The sequence below is a fragment of the Loxodonta africana genome, chromosome 6 (genome assembly GCF_030014295.1).
Source record: "Loxodonta africana isolate mLoxAfr1 chromosome 6, mLoxAfr1.hap2, whole genome shotgun sequence".
Taxonomy (NCBI): Eukaryota; Metazoa; Chordata; class Mammalia; order Proboscidea; family Elephantidae; genus Loxodonta; species Loxodonta africana.
In genome coordinates, this window is record NC_087347.1 from 3,835,660 (window position 1) to 3,854,514 (window position 18,855).

Sequence of the window (18,855 nt, forward strand, 5' to 3'; positions counted from 1 at the left end):
CACCAACAGTGGGCTTGAGAATCACCCATTTCAAAGCCCTCACCAGCAGTTAGCAGGACAATTCCCAGCAACACAGGCCTAGCAAGGTGTTCCCTTTTTTGTTCAACCTGTAATTTTTTAGAGTACTCACAGGACTTAATAGTTTCTACAGGCTCACTTTCCTATTGGAGCTGCCACACAAATACCACAAGTGGGTGGCATGAAGAACAGAAATGTTTTTTCTCACATTCTGGAGGCTAAAAATCCACATTAGGGTGTTGGCCATGTGGATGTCTTCCTTGTCAGTAGCCCCGGGCCTCCCTGGGTTGTTGGCAAGCCTCGCGTGGCATCTGTCTTCCCCAGAATGTGCACACATGTCTCTGTGTCTTTGCTGCTCCTTATGAAACTCAGAAAAGATTAGATTTAGGATCCTCCTACACTGGCAGAGGAAACCCTGGTGGCGTAGTGGTTAAGTGCTACAGCTGCTAACCAAAAGATCGGCAGTTCAAATCCGCCAGGCACTCCTTGGAAACTCTATGGGGCAGTTCTAGTCTGTCCTATAAGGTTGCTATGAGTCGGAATCAACTTGACGGCAGTGGGACACTGGCAGAGCCTCAACTGATGGACTACATTGCATTAGATGGCCTCATGGAAGATCATTACGTCGCATTACATTGAAGAAAATAATTACATTAACCCAGCTATCAAGTCGATCCCAACTCATAGTGACCCCATAGGGTTTCCAAGGCTGTAAATCTCTACAGAAGCAGACTGCCACATCTTTCTCCCGATGAGCCGCTGGTGGTTTCAAACCGCCGGCCTTTCGGTTAACAGTCGATCACTTTAACCTCTGCATCACTGGGGAAAGTGATTACATTACATCACATCACAGGTACAGGGGTGAGGAGTCCAACACACACGTTGGGTTTCTGGACCTGTCGCTGCCTCTTCAATACCAATGCCAAGTCCTGGTCAGAGAACTGTGCCCACACCCCAGCGGTATGGAAGGAAGGGGAGGGGAGAGCGGGACAAGGGAAAGGAATGGCTGGGGGGGGCCTTGCAAGCACCCAGGGAGGAAGGAAGAAAGGAGAAAGGGAGGGAGAGAGAAAAGAAGATAAAAGAGAGGAAGGAAGGGAGGGAGTCAGCCCTGTGTTCTTGGACCTGGCTGTGGATGGCTCACTCGTCAGGCTGAGCTGATGTCCTGAGCCCTCTGGGCACTTCCCCCTGGGGCCCACCCCCCCTTCAAGGATCTGGGTTTAGTTTCCTGGTTGGTGGGAGGACAGCCAGATCTCCCCTCGCCCCGTGTCCCGCCCCCCCCGCCCCCATTAAGGAAGGAAGGGCAAGGGATGGGGACTTGTCTTGGAGGCAGGTTTAGTGGCTGCCCGCCCTCTGCCCTTTCCAGACTAGGTGACTATGGAGGGTGCTCTCTGTTAGAATAAACTATGTCGTAATTTACTGGGTCCTCACCTTTCAGAGTGAAAGCCATCTCTGTGGTTGTGTGGGGTGAAGGAATGCAAAGCAGGAGGCAGTAACGACACAGCTTATGCCTGTCCGTGCCCAAGACACATGCACGGCCAAATCCTGGGGTGCACTTTAGAGACTCTCGGGTGCCCTTGCTTTCCTTGGAGAGGCATTTGCCTGGCAGAAAGATGCCCTTGGCCATGTGCCTGCTTCACAACCAGTCTGCTCAGGCGGTGTAGACGTGATGGGTCACGTGATGGTTAAGATTGTGCGTCAACTTGGCTGGGGCATGATCCTCAGTGTTTACATGTGACCATTCCCATGATGGAATCTGCTGCGAGTAGCCAATCAGTTGAAAGGGCGTTTCCTTGGGTGTGTGGCCTGCATCCAAATATGAGCAAATGTTCTGGCTTTTTGCTCACTCTGGATCCTCCAGCTGACTCCCGTTCGCCTTACCTCTGGTCCTTGGGACTTCAGCTAGCAGCTTACCTGCCGAACTTGGAATTCATCAATCTTCACAGCCTGTGAGCAAGAGCCCTGCTCTCCAGCCTGCCAATCTGGGGCTCACCAGCCCCTGCGGCTACGTGAGTCAGGAGAAGCCTCCGGCCTGACCCTGGACTTGGGGTGTTCCAGCCGCTGCAACAGCAGGGGCCGTTTCCTTGATATAAATCTCTCTCTATGTTTATATGCTTTACTGGTTTTGCTTCTCTAGAGAACCCAGCCCGCCTTCCCTCCCCTTACCCGAAGGCTGGTGGCTTCTGGAATGCTTGCTAACGAGGGCTCGGTTAAAGATCAGGAGGCTTCAAGTTTCCAGTTGTTTCTTATTTTGTTGCCTCTTCAGTTATCGCCTCCCCTTCAGTCCAGTTGAGAGCCTGTAGATCTCATTCTTTAATCATTTTTTCTTTATTCCTAAATACATACTGTATGCTGTTCTTAGCTGCGTTGAGCCTGCTTTGACTCACGGCGACCCCACGTCCGATGGAAGGAAACGTTGTCTGGTCCTGCGCCATCCTCTTAATCTCTTGTGTACTTGAGCTCATGGTGGCCACCGTGTGCTCTGAGTGCCTTTCACCCTAGGGGCCCATCCTCCAGCACTGTGTCAGACAATGTCCTGCTGTGATCCACAGGGTTTTCATTAGCCAATTTTTGCAAGTAGATTGCCAGGCCTTTCTTCCTGTTTTGTCTTAATCTGGAGGCTCCATTGAAACCTGTCCACCATGGGCGACCCTGCTGGCATTTGAAATACCGGTGGCATAGCTTCCAGCACCACAGCTCCACGGAAGCCACCACAGTGCACCAGACTGAGGGACAGGCCACATAATATTCCCACCTTTTACTTCTTGATGAAAACGATGCTGAATTGAAAGTCTCTTCAATTTGTGATTGGAACATTTTAGTACTTCTTTCTAACTGAAGGTGTTGGGCCTAGAAGCTAGATAAGCTTTGCCAACATACTGTCAGTTTAAATGTATTTTAAACATCTAATTTGTGAAGAAAGAACGGTGAGAGGACATCAGCATCTTCAAGCCTTAGCTCCCGCTAACATTTCGAAAAGGAAGGCCCGCCCTACGCCCACAGGGCTCTTGTACAGGGCTGGAGCCTGAGTCGGCTCAATGGTCTGAGTGGGACCCATCCCCAGTATTTACAGGAGGGCTAGGTTAGAGGTGGATGCTGGGCCCCCCTCCCATGGGCTGAGCTGGGGGTGGGCACTGCTAGCATACACAGGAGCCCCTTCTCCTTGCTGACCTTGGGACTGACAGGCTGTGGTGGGCTGAATGTGGCCCCCTCCCCAAAAAAATATGTCCACGTCCTCACCCCCGGACCTGTGGTATGACCTTATTAAGGTGATTAAGAATCTCGAGATGAGATCCTTCTGGGTGATGTTCTAAGAGACACAGAGAGAGACAGAGAGAAGAGGGGTCCATCAGAAGTTGGGGTGCCTTCAGGGAGATAGGGAGAAGAGGAGGCCATGAGGAGATAGGGTGCCATCAGAGACACAGAAAGACAGGGAGGAGAGACCATAAGAAGATGGGGTGCCATCTGAGACACAGACAGGGAGAACAGGGGAGACCGTGAGAAGAGGAGGAGCCATCAGATACACAGAGGGAGATGGGGAGGAGAGGCTGTGAGAGGCAGAGATGATGCGGCCACAAGCCCAGAAACACCAGGGCCATCAGACGGTGGCAGAGACAGGAGGAATGCTCCCCTTGGAGCCTCTGAAGGGGCCCTGCTGACACCTTGACTTTGGACTTATGGCCCCCAGACTGTGAGGGAATGAATTTATGTTATTTTAAGCCACCCAGTCTATGGTACCTGTTACCACAGCCACGGGGATCTCACACACAGGCCCCCCGGTGAGGCAGGATGGCACCCAGCACACAGCTTGGGTAAATGCCCACAGGTGATCCGTTACCTGGGATCCCCACTGTGTCTGTGAGTGGGCTTCCAGGCCCTGGGCTCCCTCAAGGCTGTGTGCCACCTTCTCTGGGGAGAGCCCCAGGGCTCATCAAGTTCCCCAGGGGGCCTGTGACCGAGCAGGCTCAGCGTACCACCTCTCACAGTGACTGTAAAGTCCCCTTTCCCAGCTCCTGGCCACCCTGCCCACACCTGCCCCATATTGGATGAACCAAAATTGCTCCTAAGCCTCCCCTCAGTCTCCAGCAGAGCCCCCAGCACGAGACCAGGTCTGTTCTTCTGCACCCTCGAGTCCAATCAGGACTTGGCAGTGTGGTGCTATGGGGTGCTGGGTACTGAGCAGTCAGGGCAGGCTGGGACAGTCAGCAGAGAAGAAAGAAGGGGCGCATCCCGGGCAGACCGCACCTCTCTGGTGCCCTTGCTGCCCTTGAGGACCCTCTGCCCACGTCAAGCCTGCAAGTGTTGGGGTTAGGGTCCTGGTTAGGTTTAGTGGTAGGGATGCGGTCAGGAGGGGCACCTAGCCAGTGACTTGGGTATGTGTGGCCGGAAGGGGTGGGGAGCTATTGGTGAGCAGAGCAGGCAGCTTATCTCTCAGCATCAGGGCTAAAGCTCAGGTGGCGGCTGACGGGTGGCCCCCAGAAGATGAGCCCACGTCCTCACCCCACAAACTGTGAGTCTGGCTGCACTGGGAAGATGGTCTGTGCACTGTGATCAAGTTTAGGGTCTCCACATAGAGCGTCCTGGGCAATCCTCACAGAGACACCTGCTCAGGTGGGACACCTGCTCGGGTGGGACAGCCTCAGTCCCTGGGAGGGTGCTGGGCCCCATCACGGCCGTGTGGCCCAAGCGAGCAGAGGAAGCAGAGAAGAGAGAGAGCATGGCCACGCGACACCCAGAGCCAGGGAAGGCCAGCCCTGGGGGCACCTGAGTCCACGGCCTTCCCCTTTCACCCTTCCCCAAGTTCCCACGGTGGGCCACACAGCAGCACCCACTTCCCTAGAGCCAGCCTGAGGGGATCCCTACTGCTGCAGACACACCTGTGGCAGGTGAGGCCTGTCCCCTCAAGGGAAGCCAGCTGCATCCAACAACTTTGGTGAAGGAGCACGAGGCAGCTGCCGAGGGTCTTTTTTGAGGGAGTGACAAGGGTCTGGGCTGAGTACTCCACTGCTGACCTACAGGTTGGAGGTTCCAGTCCACCCAGAGGTGCCTCAGAAGGAAGGCCTCAGAAGAAAGGCCTGGTCATCTACTTCCCGAAAACCAGCCATTGAAAACCCTGTGAGCGCGGTTCTGCTCTGGCATACACGGGGTCGCCAGGAGGCGGGGTCGACTCTACAGCAAACCGGCACGGGGCTCTGGGTGCGGAAACCTCTGGGGGAATGCCCACGCCCCCTCATTTCCAACATTTCCAGGGTCCAAGGACATGAGTGTCCTGCGAGCACCGGGCACTGCCCATGTTTAAGCACCAGCTGTCCCTGGGTACCTTGGCCTCGGCCCCTTGGGTTGGGCTTACCGCGCGCCAGACCCTGCCTGCTCACCTGCATCAGTGTCTGCTGACCTCTGACCCTGCCCAGGCCCCTGTAGACCTGGCTTGGGGACCAGCTGGCTCCCTGGGCCAGGCAGTGGGGACCAGAGCCCTCAGCTCAGCTTCCACTGTGACTGAGTACCAGCCTCTGTGATGCAGTGTGAAAGGCACCTTCACACGTTAGTAACTTCAGTGGCTGGATTTCGGGGAGTCGCTGCCCAGGAAGTGTGTGCGTGTTTTCTGTGGGATTCTCTGCTGAGGGTGGGGGCCGTGGGACCCCTACCCTTACTACCCCCAGGGGCAAGGGGGCAGCAGAGAGAGGTCAAGGTGGTTGTTGGCTCACCAGCCTCATTGGGCTTGGGGAGATGCCCACCAGATGGAGTGGGGAGGTGGCAGTGGCCAGGGGCAGGTGGGAGGGCCTGAGCTGGGCTGGGGGTCCCCCGCTTTTGCTGGGTTCCGGACTGCGGAGTCCCTCCCTGAGAGGCTGAGTGATTCTAGCGCCACCTGGTGGTCCCGCCTGGAATTGCAGCCTCAAGCCCTGCTCACTCCCCCTCCCTGGTCCTGCATGACTGGAGGTGGGAGAGATTGCAAATTTGAGCTGTTTCTAATCATTTCCCAATATCGCGGGAAACGCATAACTTAAGGTGTGAGACTTCCACCCTCTGGGGAGCTCTAGGGCCTTGAGTGAGTTCTGTCATTTCCTTCTGCATGAGAGCCCAGGGTGGGAGCCCCCTCATCAGGCGAAGCTCTGGTATCTGGGCTGTAGGCAGCACTCTGGATCCCTTCCTTCCCCCAAGACAGTGTGGCTCTGCTCCTGGGGACCACACAGAGCAGCACTAGCCATCTCCTTTCACTCGTCCAATGCATTTATTGAGCACCTACTCTGTGCCTGGATGTTGGAGTGAACAGAGAGACATGTCAGTGATGCTGGCCCCCAGGACCTCCATTCAGGTGGCGATGGGAAGCAGACCAACAGCAGAATAAATAAGTAGCTTACAGAGTGTTGAAGCCCTGGAGGTGCAGTGGTTAAGCGATTGGCTGCTAACCAAAAGATGGGCAGTTCAAATCCACCAGCTGCTCCTTGGAAACCCTATGGGGCAGTTCTACTCTGTCGTATAGGGTTGCTCTGAGTCAGTATCAACTCGACAGCAATGGATTTTTGTTTGTTTGTTTAATAGAGTGTTCTAGAAGGTGAGACATGCTGGGAAAAGAAAACGAAGTAGCAGAGTAGTGGTGTGGGGCCGTTCGTGGTGGGGGCTTCGTGACTAGGCGAGGGCTGAGCAGCAATGTAGTCAAGGGGTGGCTGCCAGGGAGGAGCCGGCCAGTCAGGGGACCTGCCCCAAGGATTCCATTCCTGGGTATCTACCCAAGAGAAATGAAAACATATGTCCACACAAAGACTTGGACGAGAATGTTCCTAATAGCATATTCATAATAGACTGGAGGCAATCCAAATGTCTACTATTTGCTGGTGAATGGATGAACAAAATGTGGTATACCCACATGTCGAATCCTGTTCTGCGCCAGAGAGGAATGAAGGATAGACACACACTACCAGGTGGACGAACGGCAAGAGTATCATGCTACGGGAAAGAAGCCAGACGAAGAAAGACTTCAAATTGCTCTCCCATTTACCTGAAATGTCCAGAAAAGGCAAACCTCCAGGGACAGACAGCAGACCAGTGGTCCCCTGGGGCTGAGGTGCGGGCAGGGATGGACAGCCAGGGGGCATGGGAGAAGTTTGGGGATTGATGGAAATGTTTAAAAAATTGTATCATGGTGATGGTTGCACAGCTGTATAAATTTACTAAAAATCATTGAATTGTGCACTTACAATGGGTGAATTTTATGGTATATAAATTACGCCTCAATAAAAATAAATTGTATTATAAAAGAAAACTTACCCATGAGCTCAAAATCCAAACAAAACCATTGTTACAGTTTTTCCAATACCCATCATAGCCTGGCTGAAAGCTTAAATAGGTTAATGTTGTTGTTGTTAGGTGCCATCGAGTCAGTTCCGACTCACAGCCACCCTGAGTACCACAGAACGAAACACTGCCCGGTCCTACACCATCCTCACAATCGTTGCTACACTTCAGCCCATTGTGGCAGCCACTGTGTCAATCCATATCGTTGAGGGTCTTCCTCTTTCTCACTGACCCTCTACTTTACCAAGCATGATGTCCTTCTCCAGGGACTGATCCTTGCAGACAACATGTCCAAAGCATGTGAGATGTAGGCTCACCATCCTTGCTTTAACGAACATTCTGCTTCTTCCAAGACAAAACAGGTTAATTAGCAGATCCAATTTCTTTTTCCTTGACTGTGTGGGGTTCCGTTTCTCAGATGAGTGACGTAGTTCAGGGCAGGAATCGGAACCGCTGTAGGTATCTTAGGAGGAAGAGCTTCAGGACAAGGGATGAGATGCTCGTAACTGTCAGAAGGAGCCCATGGGTAGTACACAAGGTTAAGCACTGGGTGGACGCAAACCACCAAACTATCGGCTATCAGCCGAGCGCTTTAAATGTTTGTTGCACATGAATCAGAGCTGACTTAACAGCTACCGGGTTTTTTTCCACCGGTGGTCCCCTTGGAGACTGAGCTCCCTGAAGGCAGCGAGTGCGTCTAACTCAGTAGACACTGAGCCCGTCTCGTGGATGATTCTCGAAGGAAATGACCTCAGGGGCTGCTTGGCCAAGGGCGGAAAGTGGGGGCTCAGGATGCCAGCAGAACCCCTGGTGCTGTGCCAGGGCAAGAGACGGGGTGGGAGAGGCACAGGGTGCCTGAGGGCTTGCTGCCTGTTTGAGAGTGCCTTCTGGGGAACCTCTGTGGCTATCTGGGCTCCATGGCCCCCCTTCCAGACAATGGCAACCCTATGTACAATGGAATGAAACTCTGCCCAGTCCTGCACCATCCTCACAACCATTGCTAAGGTTGAGCCCATTGTTGTAGGCACAGGTATTACACATCTTCTCTTCCCATGGCCAGTGCCCAGTGAACACCGCCTTTAAGCCTCTTTGGTCAACTCTGTGGAGCTGAAGTTTGGGCCGTGCTTCCCAGAGGGCCTGCTTGATTTTGGCTGGTGCTAGCCCATCTGGGTATTGCTGACTGTGCGTGAGGCTGTGGGGCCCCTCCCCTCCAAGGGCCAGAGCATGGGGGTGGGGCTACCTGAGCAGAGCACCCCTGTGGGACAGAGGAAGGAGATGCCTAGCTGGGCAACCAGGCCCCTTGCTTCTAACACACCCAGGAGCTGCCACCATCTCAGCTGAAGGTAAACACTGCCCTAGAGCCCTGCATTATTGCTTTCTGACTGCTTACCTGACCTCGTTCCTGACTTCTTGCCCGAATCTCCCACCTTCTAACCTGACCTCTCACTTTCTTCCCTGACCCCTCACCTTCTTCCCTGACCTCCTATCTTCTAACCTGACCCCTCATCTTCTTCCCTGACCTCTCACCTTCCTCCCTGACCTCTCACCTTTCTCCCTGATCTCTCACCTTCTTCCCTGACTTCCCACCTTCTTCCCTGGCCTCCCACCTTCTTCCCTGACCTCTTACTTTCTAGCCTGACCTCCCGCCTTCTTCTCTGACCTCCCACCTTCTTCTCTGACCTCTCACCTTCTTCTCTGACCTCTCACCTTCTTCCCTGACCTCCCGCCTTCTTCTCTGACCTCCCACCTTCTTCTCTGACCTCTCACCTTCTTCCCTGACCTCCCGCCTTCTTCTCTGACCTCCCACCTTCTTCTCTGACCTCTCACCTTCTTCCCTGACCTCCCGCCTTCTTCCCTGACCTCCCACCTTCTTCTCTGACCTCTCACCTTCTTCCCTGACCTCCCACCTTCTTCTCTGACCTCTCACCTTCTTCCCTGGCCTCCCACCTTCTTCCCTGACCTCTTACTTTCTAGCCTGACCTCCCACCTTCTTCTCTGACCTCTCACCTTCTTCTCTGACCTCTCACCTTCTTCCCTGACCTCCCACCTTCTTCCCTGACCTCCCACCTTCTTCCCTGACCTCTCACCTTCTTCCCTGACCTCTCACCTTCTTCCCTGACCTCTTACCTTCTTCCCTGACCTCCCACCTTCTTCTCTGACCTCTCACCTTCTTCCCTGACCTCCCGCCTTCTTCTCTGACCTCCCACCTTCTTCTCTGACCTCTCACCTTCTTCCCTGACCTCCCGCCTTCTTCTCTGACCTCCCACCTTCTTCTCTGACCTCTCACCTTCTTCCCTGACCTCCCGCCTTCTTCCCTGACCTCCCACCTTCTTCTCTGACCTCTCACCTTCTTCCCTGACCTCCCACCTTCTTCTCTGACCTCTCACCTTCTTCCCTGGCCTCCCACCTTCTTCCCTGACCTCTTACTTTCTAGCCTGACCTCCCACCTTCTTCTCTGACCTCTCACCTTCTTCCCTGACCTCCCACCTTCTTCCCTGACCTCCCACCTTCTTCCCTGACCTCTCACCTTCTTCCCTGACCTCCCACCTTCTTCTCTGACCTCTCACCTTCTTCCCTGACCTCCCGCCTTCTTCTCTGACCTCCCACCTTCTTCTCTGACCTCTCACCTTCTTCCCTGACCTCCCACCTTCTTCTCTGACCTCTCACCTTCTTCCCTGGCCTCCCACCTTCTTCCCTGACCTCTTACTTTCTAGCCTGACCTCCCACCTTCTTCTCTGACCTCTCACCTTCTTCTCTGACCTCTCACCTTCTTCCCTGACCTCCCACCTTCTTCCCTGACCTCCCACCTTCTTCCCTGACCTCTCACCTTCTTCCCTGACCTCTCACCTTCTTCCCTGACCTCTCACCTTCTTCCCTGACCTCTCACCTTCTTCCCTGACCTCTCACCTTCTTCCCTGACCTCTTACCTTCTTCCCTGGCCTCCCACCTTCTTCCCTGACCTCCCACCTTCTTCTCTGACCTCTCACCTTCTTCCCTGACCTCCCACCTTCTTCTCTGACCTCTCACCTTCTTCCCTGACCTCCCACCTTCTTCTCTGACCTCTCACCTTCTTCCCTGGCCTCCCACCTTCTTCCCTGACCTCTTACTTTCTAGCCTGACCTCCCACCTTCTTCCCTGACCTCTTACCTTCTTCCCTGACCTCCCACCTTCTTCCCTGACCTCCCACCTTCTTCCCTGACCTCCCACCTTCTTCCCTGACCTCCCACCTTCTTCCCTGACCTCTCACCTTCTTCCCTGACCTCTCACCTTCTTCCCTGACCTCTCACCTTCTTCCCTGACCTCCCACCTTCTTCCCTGACCTCTTACCTTCTTCCCTGACCTCCCACCTTCTTCCCTGACCTCCCACCTTCTTCCCTGACCTCCCACCTTCTTCCCTGACCTCCCACCTTCTTCCCTGACCTCTCACCTTCTTCCCTGACCTCCCACCTTCTTCCCTGACCTCCCACCTTCTTCCCTGACCTCCCACCTTCTTCCCTGACCTCCCACCTTCTTCCCTGACCTCCCACCTTCTTCCCTGACCTCTCACCTTCTTCCCTGACCTCCCACCTTCTTCCCTGACCTCTCACCTTCTTCCCTGACCTCTCACCTTCTTCCCTGACCTCCCACCTTCTTCCCTGACCTCCCACCTTCTTCCCTGACCTCCCACCTTCTTCCCTGACCTCCCACCTTCTTCCCTGACCTCCCACCTTCTTCCCTGACCTCCCACCTTCTTCCCTGACCTCCCACCTTCTTCCCTGACCTCCCACCTTCTTCCCTGACCTCCCACCTTCTTCCCTGACCTCCCACCTTCTTCCCTGACCTCCCACCTTCTTCCCTGACCTCCCACCTTCTTCCCTGACCTCCCACCTTCTTCCCTGACCTCCCACCTTCTTCCCTGACCTCCCACCTTCTTCCCTGACCTCCCACCTTCTTCCCTGACCTCCCACCTTCTTCCCTGACCTCCCACCTTCTTCCCTGACCTCCCACCTTCTTCCCTGACCTCCCACCTTCTTCCCTGACCTCCCACCTTCTTCCCTGACCTCCCACCTTCTTCCCTGACCTCCCACCTTCTTCCCTGACCTCTCACCTTCTTCCCTGACCTCTCACCTTCTTCCCTGACCTCTCACCTTCTTCCCTGACCTCCCACCTTCTTCCCTGACCTCTCACCTTCTTCCCTGACCTCTCACCTTCTTCCCTGACCTCCCACCTTCTTCCCTGACCTCTCACCTTCTTCCCTGACCTCTCACCTTCTTCCCTGACCTCTCACCTTCTTCCCTGACCTCCCACCTTCTTCCCTGACCTCTCACCTTCTTCCCTGACCTCTCACCTTCTTCCCTGACCTCCCACCTTCTTCCCTGACCTCCCACCTTCTTCCCTGACCTCTCACCTTCTTCCCTGACCTCCCACCTTCTTCCCTGACCTCTCACCTTCTTCCCTGACCTCTCACCTTCTTCCCTGACCTCTCACCTTCTTCCCTGACCTCTCACCTTCTTCCCTGACCTCCCACCTTCTTCCCTGACCTCTCACCTTCTTCCCTGACCTCTCACCTTCTTCCCTGACCTCCCACCTTCTTCCCTGACCTCCCACCTTCTTCCCTGACCTCCCACCTTCTTCCCTGACCTCCCACCTTCTTCCCTGACCTCCCACCTTCTTCCCTGACCTCTCACCTTCTTCCCTGACCTCCCACCTTCTTCCCTGACCTCTCACCTTCTTCCCTGACCTCTCACCTTCTTCCCTGACCTCCCACCTTCTTCCCTGACCTCCCACCTTCTTCCCTGACCTCTCACCTTCTTCCCTGACCTCCCACCTTCTTCCCTGACCTCCCACCTTCTTCCCTGACCTCCCACCTTCTTCCCTGACCTCCCACCTTCTTCCCTGACCTCCCACCTTCTTCCCTGACCTCCCACCTTCTTCCCTGACCTCCCACCTTCTTCCCTGACCTCCCACCTTCTTCCCTGACCTCCCACCTTCTTCCCTGACCTCCCACCTTCTTCCCTGACCTCCCACCTTCTTCCCTGACCTCCCACCTTCTTCCCTGACCTCCCACCTTCTTCCCTGACCTCCCACCTTCTTCCCTGACCTCCCACCTTCTTCCCTGACCTCCCACCTTCTTCCCTGACCTCCCACCTTCTTCCCTGACCTCCCACCTTCTTCCCTGACCTCCCACCTTCTTCCCTGACCTCCCACCTTCTTCCCTGACCTCCCACCTTCTTCCCTGACCTCCCACCTTCTTCCCTGACCTCCCACCTTCTTCCCTGACCTCCCACCTTCTTCCCTGACCTCCCACCTTCTTCCCTGACCTCCCACCTTCTTCCCTGACCTCCCACCTTCTTCCCTGACCTCTCACCTTCTTCCCTGACCTCCCACCTTCTTCCCTGACCTCTCACCTTCTTCCCTGACCTCTCACCTTCTTCCCTGACCTCTCACCTTCTTCCCTGACCTCTCACCTTCTTCCCTGACCTCCCACCTTCTTCCCTGACCTCTCACCTTCTTCCCTGACCTCCCACCTTCTTCCCTGACCTCCCACCTTCTTCCCTGACCTCTCACCTTCTTCCCTGACCTCTCACCTTCTTCCCTGACCTCCCACCTTCTTCCCTGACCTCCCACCTTCTTCCCTGACCTCCCACCTTCTTCCCTGACCTCTCACCTTCTTCCCTGACCTCTCACCTTCTTCCCTGACCTCTCACCTTCTTCCCTGACCTCTCACCTTCTTCCCTGTCCTTTTTCTGAGGCATGTTCCAGAAGGGTCAGCCTCACTTTGGACTTGGAATTACTGGGGGAATCCAGCTCCTCTCTCTTTGGAGAAGTCTTAAAGGCAAAGTTACTTCCACTAAAACAGATTCCGTTTCGCGGGATTCTAACCCAATCTCTGCCACAGAGCAGCGAGAACAGGACATGGGACCAAGGAAGGTTCTTGAAGTCTCCCTGAGCCCCAGATGCCCCTGTGAGGTGACTTACCAGGCAGCCAAGGAGATGGCCTCCCCCAGGCCTTGAGGCCCTGGAGGTGCCCAGGGTTACTGAGTCCTCAGGGAGATGAGGGTGAGGGCCTGGGACGGCGCAGGCCACCTGCAGGGCGCACATGGCTTTATTTTTGCCTTCTCCCACCCCCACCCACCAGGACCCGGCCCCTGCCGGGCTCTGAGCACGGGGGACAGACGGGGCGCAGCTGCAGCCACCCACAGCGGCCGCTCCCAACCCGGGGGACAGCTCTGCCGAGCGGAGCGCATGCTTTCTTCCCAAAATAGATTTTATCTGGCAAAGAAAACAGATAGGGATGAAGATGGCTCTTTCCTTTATGAAACGCACAGGAAGCAGCACCAAGCTGCTGTATTGCTCCCCCCACTCCCCACACGCTCATAAACTGGGGGTGGGGGGAACCCACTTCCCTGCTGATTCAGCTGCTGAGGCCCGGCTGGGACGGCAGGTGGTCGGTGGGGATTGGCAGATTTCCTGAATGGAGCTGGTCGACCGTTCTCTTCCTCTGACCACGGCGAAGAGAGCCACAGGGCAGGGCCCGGGTCCTGGTCAAACGGGCAAGACCAGCAATGCAGCCCACGCCTGGCTGCCAGCAGTGCCGCCTCTGTCCGGGAGGTGGGCTCAGGGCCAGCAGGCCGGGCAGGGGAGGTGTGCTGCCCGAAGCCCCTGCGTCTCTCGGGGCCAGGACCCTCAGCCCTGTGCTCAGGGTCATCCAGCTACAGGACCAGGTGGAAGGAACCAGCCAGCTCTCAGAATGCGATCGTCAGTGATCCCGGACGTAGGCTGAGCTTTCTGCCTGCTGTTTACAAAGGCCCGAATGCCTGGTTTGGAAGAGCCTTCCAGAGTTAACGGACTGGCGTTGTGATGACTGTTACCTGAGTAAAGCATCGATTCAGCAAAATCTGTCCTGACTCAGTTTGTTGGCACAGGCCTGCCTGTCTACCGCCGAGGGGACAAGGCCGCATTCCTCAACGAAACGGCTCCGTCGGTTTGTGTTAAACCCGCTCTGTCTGGGGTAGCTGAGCGTGGAGCGTGGATTGGAAAGGCGATTGCCAGGCCACCTGAGAAGGTTAAGATCAAACTGTGAGACCAGCAGTTACCTTTACAGATACCGGTCTCCTCATACCTCTGTGGGGTATGGATTTGAACCAAAGTGCCCGACACTTCTTCCCAGATACCCCGCTGCCGCTGAGTTGACTCTGACTTCCGGCCACCTCGTGCGCGTCAGAGCAGAGCTGTGCTCCACAGGGTTTTCAGTCGCTGGTTTTCCAGCAATAGATCACCAGGTCTTTTTTCTGAGGCACCTCTGTGTGAATTCGAACCTCCAACCCTTGGGTTAGCAGCCCAGCTCATTCAAACTGCACCCCCAGGGACTCCTTCTCCAATCGTGCACGTCTGTGGACTTGGAAACCACACCTGTGTTAGACGAATCTACAGTAATGCAGGTACCCAACCTTGATTTATTTGTCTTCTTTTCCTTTGAAATGTTAAAATTATTATTTTTGTCCAAGCGTCTAGTTTGCCTTTATACACAACGATTGCACAGACTGAAAGAGGGGCTCTGTCTCCTTGTGAATCTGTAAATGGAGGGCTGAGTTTCCACAGTGCTGAGACTGAGAAAAGACCTGGACCGTGGGCAGCGGGGGGAGAGGGTCTAGGAGTGGGCTTGAGAGTAAGGAAGGAAAAAAGGAATTGATGTCATTATTTTCATCTCTTGGACGAGTGCTTCTCTGAGACCTGTGGACCAGCTTTTAAAATGTCGCATCCACTGTGGACTGATACTTTCATGAAATGCAACAAAGTGTCATGGTGACATCAAGTGACTACAAATGTATCTATGTGCTACTCTCAACTTTGGTACTTACCGCTGGGTGGAGTCCCTGGGGAGCACAGTCAAGTGCTGAACTACTAACTGAAAGATTAGCGGTTTGAGCCCACCCAGAGACGCCTTGGAAGTAAGGCCTGGAGACCAGCTTCCAAACGATCTCAGCCTTAAAAATTCTATAGAGCAGGTCTGCTCTGCACACACAAGGTCAAGGAGTCAGAATCAACCCGACCGCAACTAACAACAACTTCAGGGTAGATGGGCCACGCAGTCTAGATATCATGTTACAAACTCTGTGTTCTAGACACTGTATTTCAGACTCTTTGTTCTAAATTCTGTAAGCGATAGTAGGGCTGCTGGAGGATGGATGGGACCCCCCTCCTCCTCCCCTTCAGCTTTTGAGGGCATCCCTGCTGGCTGCTGGTTGCAAGCCTCTGGTTGCCCTAATGATTGGGGGGGAGGGGGTTAGAAACGGATTTGGCGCTGAGTCTGGGCTGACTCTTTGAGGGCTCTCCTTGGGGGATGCTGGCTGCCCTGGGGCTTTCTGACACCTTGGCGTCTCACAGCCTTCTCATCTGCAGCAATGCTAAATTTGGCAGTGCCGATGGCCTCTCTCAGATGGAGCCTGTCCTGCAGCCAAGGTCTGCAACGAAGAAGTAGAAGTAGAAGTAGAATTGCAAATGGTGAGTTTGTTCCCAAATGGGACTGCTTTTCATATTTGTGACGCACACATGAATGTAGAAACATTCGTCTTTAGAATATTTAGAAGTGGGGGAGCGGGGAAAAGAGAGAGCAGATGGACGACCAGGAACGCACCCAGGACTCTGGTCTGCCCCCATCCAAATTCAGGGGATGGAGGAACAGAAATGGGCATCGGTGGGCTGGACCTCCAGAGCCTGACTCTTCGTGAGCAATCCCAAAGGCCTGTGACAAGCAGAAATTCGTCACCTCTGTGAGGAGCAACCTGGCTTCTGGGTGGTCTAGGCTGGGAAACGTGAGTCATTTGGCCAGAGAGGGAGCCAAGCTGGCCCCCAAAACCCATGTGTCATCGCAGCCCAATTGTTTTCTGCATGTCTGTGTATCCACAGCGATTCTAGGGGACTTTTACAACCTTATAAAGATTACGGCCACCAGCTGAAGAGAAAATACATGTCTAAGCTGAAAAGCTGTCCCAGGCAGCGACGGGCTGGCCCACTAGGCTGAGGCAGTAGGAGGGGACTATGGACTGAATTTTTCCCCTAAAAGATATTTTGAACTTCAACCCCCAATACCTGTGAGCATGACCTTGTTTGGCAATAGGATCTCTGAAGATGTTATCGGTTAACAGGAGGCCATGCTGATTGAAGTAAATCCTAATTCAACATGAGTAGTGTCTATATTGAAGAGGAGACATAGAAAGACAGAGGAAGGACACCATGTGGCCCTGCAGCTGCAAGCCAAGGAATGCCTGGAGCCACCAAAGGCTGGGCGAGAGGCCTGCAAAGAGTTTCCCCTGAAGCCTCAGAAGGAATCAACATGGCCAACACCCTGGTCTTGCATTCCCAGCCTCCACACTGTGAGACAGTAGCTTTCTGTTGTTTAAAGCCACCCACTTGGTGGTACTTTGTTTCGGAGGCCGCATAGAGGACACGCCTGCAGGCAGGTACAGGAGCCTGGAAGCTCTTCCTTCTGCTTGGTGCCCTCTGGTACCTGGGCTCTGCTCCCCTCCACTCTCGGCCCGAGTTCAGCTAGGAGCCAGGCTTCCCTCCACCCTCTCCAGCTCTTCTGTTCTAAGCTGTGTGGCCTGAGGTGGTGTCTCCCAGTCTCAACGTGGCCACATCTGTGCTGGGCTGCTCCTGGGCTGCTCCTGGGGCTGCATCGTCTCTGGTAGAAGCTGCCTTCCACTCACCTGTAGGCTACTTGGTTTTTAATGGATTTTCTTCTGAGTTATCCTGTCTCCTCCATTGTTTCTGGAAATTCCTCAGCATCTCTGGGATGTAGTTGCTCCCTCCTCCGTTCTCCAGCATAGTCGTGGGCTGATTCTTATTTTGATTGTTCTCCTGTGGTTTCAGAGGGGGCCTTGGGAGAAGGAGAGGGGAACACATGGACACAGCCCACCATCTTGAAAGGATGTCCACGTCTTTGCTCTTGGGTGAAGAGGGCTGTCTCTTCCTGGGTTTACCACTCACTTGCTACCCCAGTTCCAAGGTCCTGTACCGTGGAGAAATATAACACTCAACTCTTTAAGAGTGAGGCATTTGTGGTTCAGTGGTAGAATTCTCACCTTCCTTGCAGGAGACCCAGGTTCGATTCCCAGTCAATGTACCTCACGTGAACCCACACAAGTCAGTGGGGGCTTGCTTGTTGCTATGATGCTGAGCAGGTTTCAATGGAGCTTCCAGGCTAAGACAGATGAGGAAGAAAGGCCTAGTGACCTGTTTCAGAAAATCAGCCACCGAAAACCCTATGGATCACAACAGGCTGATCCACAACCAATCATGTGGATAGAGCAGGACCAGGCAGCATTGCCTTCTGTTGCGCATGGGGTAGCCATGGGTCGGGGCTGACTCGATGGCAGCTAACACACACACACACAACCTTTATAAAAAAACTTCCCACCCTGTTAAAGTGTCCCAATCTCATGAATGGGACATTGTCAGGAGGATATGGGATTGAGGAGAGTATCTGGCCCAACCCTACTACTTTGCAGAAAGAAGACAAGGGACCCAGCAATTTCTACACCTTGGAAACTATTCAAAGGAAATAATTAAGGATGTGCACAATAATTTATCTGTGAGGAGATTTATTAAAGAAATGTTTATTACAGAAAAACGTGGACACAATGAAAATATCCAACATAACGTCAGTTTATGCGGAATGACACGATTTGGGGGAATGAAAAGATAGCTTTGTGATTTATGCAACACAGAGGTCTGAAAGTTTAATCGTCAAAATGTTACTGGTGCTTCTCCGTGTGTCGGGAGGCTGTGAGGCTGTTTGTATGCTCCCACTTTTGCTTATCTAGAGTGCTTCTTGGGAGTCCCTGGCTGGTACAAACAGTTAATGTGCATGGTTGGCAACTGAAGAAAGGTTGGTGGTTTGAGTTCACCCAGAGGGGCCTCGGAAGAAAGGCCTGGTGTTCTACCTTTGAGAAATCAGCCACTGAAAACCCTGTGGAACACAGTTCTACTCTGACTTATGGGGGGTCGCCGTGAGTCACAGTCAACTCAACAGCAGCTGGAGGTTTTTTTTTTTTATGTGCTTCTTAAATTTTCCACAATGAATGCATAACCCACTGCCGCTGAGTCGATTTCGACTTATAGCGACCCTATACCAAATAAACAAAGAAAAAAACCCCATTGCCGTCAGGTCACTTCTGACTTACGGCAGCCCTATAGGGCAGAGTAGAATGGCACTATAGTGTTTCCAAGGAGCACCTGGTGGATTCGAACTGCCGTCCTTTTGGTTAGCAGCTGTAGCTCTTAACCACTACATCACCAGGATTTCCAGTGGTCCTATAGGACAGAGTAAAACTTCCTGTAGGGTTTCCAAAGCTGTAAATCTTTACAGAAGCAGACTGCCACATCTTTCTCCAGTGGAGTGGCTGGTGGGTTTTGAACTGCTGACCTTTTGGTTCACAACTGGACGCTTTAACCACTGTGCCACCAGTGCTCCTAAATGAACACACGTTGCAAAAAGTTATGAGCCCCAAACACAAAACAAGCCAGTGCTAAGACCATTAACGCTGGTCTGGGACTGGACCTCAG